Raw genomic sequence first — 4,781 nt, 5'->3', positions numbered from 1 at the left:
CTCTCTGTCTCGCTCTCGCTCTCTGTCTCGCTCTCTGTCTCGCTCTCTGTCTCGCTCTCTCTCTCGCTCTCTGTCTGTCTCGCTCTCTCACGCTTGCACGCTCTCTCTCCCCGACGCGCTTGCATGCTCGCTCACTCTCACGCTCTATCCATCCCTGTCTCTCACGCTCTATCCATCCCTGTCTCTCACGCTCTATCCATCCCTGTCTCTCACGCTCTATCCATCCCTGTCTCTCACGCTCTATCCATCCCTGTCTCTCACGCTCTATCCATCCCTGTCTCTCACGCTCTATCCATCCCTGTCTCTCACGCTCTATCCATCCCTGTCTCTCACGCTCTATCCATCCCTGTCTCTCACGCTCTATCCATCCCTGTCTCTCACGCTCTATCCATCCCTGTCTCTCACGCTCTCTCTCCATCCCTGTCTCGCTCACGCTCTCTCTCCATCCCTGTCTCTCTCACGCTCTCTCTCCATCCCTGTGTCTCTCACGCTCTCTCTCCATCCCTGTGTCTCTCACGCTCTCTCTCCATCCCTGTGTCTCTCACGCTCTCTCTCCATCCCTGTGTCGCTCACGCTCTCTCTCCATCCCTGTCTCGCTCACGCTCTCTCTCCATCCCTGTGTCTCTCACGCTCTCTCTCCATCCCTGTGTCTCTCACGCTCTCTCTCCATCCCTGTGTCTCTCACGCTCTCTCTCCATCCCTGTGTCGCTCACGCTCTCTCTCCATCCCTGTCTCGCTCACGCTCTTTCTCCATGTCTCGTTCCCTCTGTCTCGTCTGTCTAATAAATACTTGTATTGTGATATGTCCTTCAGTACAGTTCTATTCAGACTGACTAACCACTCGGCTCTTTTCTCTGGAACTGAAGAAGTGTAATGAAAGACTGTGCCCCAGCTGACAAGTAGACAACACCGTGACATGAACAGTATCACACCACTCATTTTGTTTGTGTGTGTCTGCGTGCCTGTGTGTGTGTGTATGACGCTAAGCTAGTGCTTTTGTCTTACAAAATGTGTTTTTCTACATTGCATTTCTTTGACAGCTGCAATTATACTTTCAAAAGTGTCCCCTGTATGCCAGACAAGCTGTCAATGTCATATAACAATACAGTCGCTAAACAACCATCTCTAGGCTGTAGTTAAACGAAACCACTTGGACACAACTTTAGTTTCTTGCAACTGATTTTCTTCTTGATTGAACCCCACACACTCCCCCCCCGCAACTTATAACCAACTCAGCTACAACTTTTCAACTTTGTGTAACTAGTTGCAAGCAACAGCGAATCAAAATGAATGCTTTTGTCACATGATCCATTCGAAGGCTCGGAACTCCTACACAGGTGTCATGTTGCCCGTGGGAACTGTGATCAAAGTGAACAGGAGCCAAGTTTGGACACACCTACTCATTACAGGGTTCCATGATTCCAGACGTGTATTTCATAATTTTGATGTCTTCACTGTTATTCTACAGGTGTGTCCAAACCTTTGACTGGTACTGTACATGCTTTGGCAGTCATTAAATGTCATTTAAGTGAACCCAGACCTCTCTGAATTTGTTCAACATGAACTGCACTAGTTACCTCATGTTACATTCATTCGTTGCTAGCTTGGTAAATTGTACAGGCTGTGTTTTGTCTATATCCTGGAGCAATAAACAAATAAAACCAACAGGTAATTTAAAAAAATTTAATTGAACCTTTATTTTACTAGGCAAGTCAGTTAAGAACAAATTCTTATTTACAATGACGGCCTAGGAACAGTGGGTTAACTGCCTTGTTCAGGGGCAGAACGACAGATTTGAACCTTGTCAGCTCGGGGTATTCGATCTAGCAACCTTTCAGTTACTGGCCCAACTCTCTAACCACTAGGTGACCTGCCGCCCCAATGGACAGGAAGTCATGGGTGAGTTTAGGATTCTCAAACAGAAGCAGCTTCCGTTTTATTGGCTGTTGCATCCGATTTTAATCCATTTTAATCGGATGCAACAGCCAATAAAAAGTAAATAAAAAGTAGTTTCATGTAACAGCGAAGTTGCTTGAGATGATGTCACTACCAACTGCTAACTAAAATTGCTTGAACATTGCTTCGTTGTAACTCCAGCCTTGTCCTTCGAGCAATTAGTAGAACGTTTAGCAATTCTCAATGCTCTTATCCATACTTCCTCTTATCCATACTTCCTCTTATCCATACTTCCACTTATCCATACTTCCTCTTATCCATACTTCCTCTTATCCATACTTCCTCTTATCCATACTTCCTCTTATCCATACTTCCTCTTATCCATACTTCCTCTTATCCATACTTCCTCTTATCCATACTTCCACTTATCCATACTTCCACTTATCCATACTTCCTCTTATCCATACTTCCTCTTATCCATACTTCCTCTTATGCATACTTCCACTGTCTCACATAGAACATGAACTGGTTACATTTATACAAACATGTTATAGCATTGTACTACATGCAAAGGGTTTGTTGCTTTGCTGAGGTTTCTCAGTAGCAAATTTGTTGCTGGGAGGAGAAAGTTGTCCTCTACTCCAAAGAACTGACAGAGGCTTAGCAAGAAGTATGCCCCGAGTGGATTTAATACAATGTGGAGAGAGAGCAAAAAGTGTGAGAGCGAATCAGAGGGGGAGAGAGAAAAAGAGGGAGAATCAGAGAGAGACACAGAGGGAGAGAGAGAGAATCAGAGGGGGAGAGAGAAAGAGAGGGAGACCCAGAGAGAGAGAGAGACCGTGCTTGGAATTAGTTTCAGATCTCTCAGCAGAGGGACTGGAGGCTATAAGGAATACCCTGCAGAACTCAATTAAAATTCATTGATTCTCACCAAAGCTCAAGAGTAGTTATTATATAACAAAAATCCCAGTAGTTCAGCAGAAGCTTCTCTCTCTGTTCTTCAATAGCTGCAATTGTTGTTCTGTCAGGGGAGAGCCAGACGATATGATATTCAACCCTTTTTGTTCTGTCAGGGGAGAGCCAGACGATATGGTATTCAACCCTTGTTGTTCTGTCAGGGGAGAGCCAGACGATATGGTATTCAACCCTTTTTGTTCTGTCAGGGGAGAGCCAGACGATATGGTATTCAACCCTTTTTGTTCTGTCAGGGGAGAGCCAGACGATATGGTATTCAACCCTTTTTGTTCTGTCAGGGGAGAGCCAGACGATATGGTATTCAACCCTTGTTGTTCTGTCAGGGGAGAGCCAGACGATATGGTATTCAACCCTTTTTGTTCTGTCAGGGGAGAGCCAGACGATATGGTATTCAACCCTTGTTGTTCTGTCAGGGGAGAGCCAGACGATATGGTATTCAACCCTTGTTGTTCTGTCAGGGGAGAGCCAGACGATATGGTATTCAACCCTTTTTTTCTGTCAGGGGAGAGCCAGACGATATGGTATTCAAGCCTTTTGTTCTGTCAGGGAGAGCCAGACGATATGGTATTCAACCCTTTTTGTTCTGTCAGGGAGAGCCAGACGATATGGTATTCAACCCTTTTTGTTCTGTCAGGGGAGAGCCAGACGATATGGTATTCAACCCTTTTTGTTCTGTCAGGGGAGAGCCAGACGATATGCTATTCAACCCTTTTTGTTCTGTCAGGGGAGAGCCAGACGATATGGTATTCAACCCTTTTGTTCTGTCAGGGAGAGCCAGACGATATGGTATTCAACCCTTTTTGTTCTGTCAGGGTAGAGCCAGACGATATGGTATTCAACCCTTTTTGTTCTGTCAGGGGAGAGCCAGATGATATGCTATTCAAGCCTTTTTGTTCTGTCAGGGAGAGCCAGACGATATGGTATTCAACCCTTTTTGTTCTGTCAGGGAGAGCCAGACGATATGGTATTCAACCCTTGTTGTTCTGTCAGGGGAGAGCCAGACGATATGGTATTCAACCCTTGTTGTTCTGTCAGGGGAGAGCCAGACGATATGGTATTCAACCCTTGTTGTTCTGTCAGGGGAGAGCCAGACGATATGGTATTCAACCCTTGTTGTTCTGTCAGGGGAGAGCCAGACGATATGGTATTCAACCCTTGTTGTTCTGTCAGGGGAGAGCCAGACGATATGGTATTCAACCCTTGTTGTTCTGTCAGGGGAGAGCCAGACGATATGGTATTCAACCCTTTTTGTTCTGTTTATCTCTCCTATACGTACACCGATGAACAGCTTGTAATGGAACATTGGCGAGAGACTGATAACTTCTCAAGAAGGGCAACAATGACGGCAAGTCACTTGACAGAAATAATCATGTTTTATATTAAGCCCTTAATGCTGATTGGCTGACAGCCATGGTTTATCAAACCGTATACCACTGGTATGACAAAACATGTATTTTTCTTCTTCTAATTACGTTGTTCGCCAGTTTATAATAACAATAAGGAACCTCGGGGGTTTGTGCTATATGGCCAATATACCACGGCTAAGGGCTGTATCCAGGCACTCCACACCCCCTCAGGCAAGTTTTACTTAAATATACACTGAGTTTAAGAACACCTGCTCTCCAAGAATGACTGACCAGGTGAATCCAGGTGAAAGCTATGATCCCTTACTGATGTCACCTGTTAAATCCACTTCAATCAGTGTAGATGAAGGGCAGGAGACAGGTTAAAGAAGGATTTTAAAGCCTTGAGACAATTGAGACATGGATTGTGTGTGTGCCATTCAGAGGGTGAATGGGCAAGACAAAATATTTAACTGCCTTTGAACGGGGTATGGTAGTAGGTACCAGGTTCCTGTCAAGAACTGCAAAGCTGTTCAACAGTTTCCCATGTGTATCAAGAATGGTCCA

Source organism: Oncorhynchus keta, chromosome 19, assembly GCF_023373465.1.
Source record: "Oncorhynchus keta strain PuntledgeMale-10-30-2019 chromosome 19, Oket_V2, whole genome shotgun sequence".
Classification (NCBI taxonomy): Eukaryota; Metazoa; Chordata; class Actinopteri; order Salmoniformes; family Salmonidae; genus Oncorhynchus; species Oncorhynchus keta.
This window is presented reverse-complemented; position numbering follows the sequence as displayed.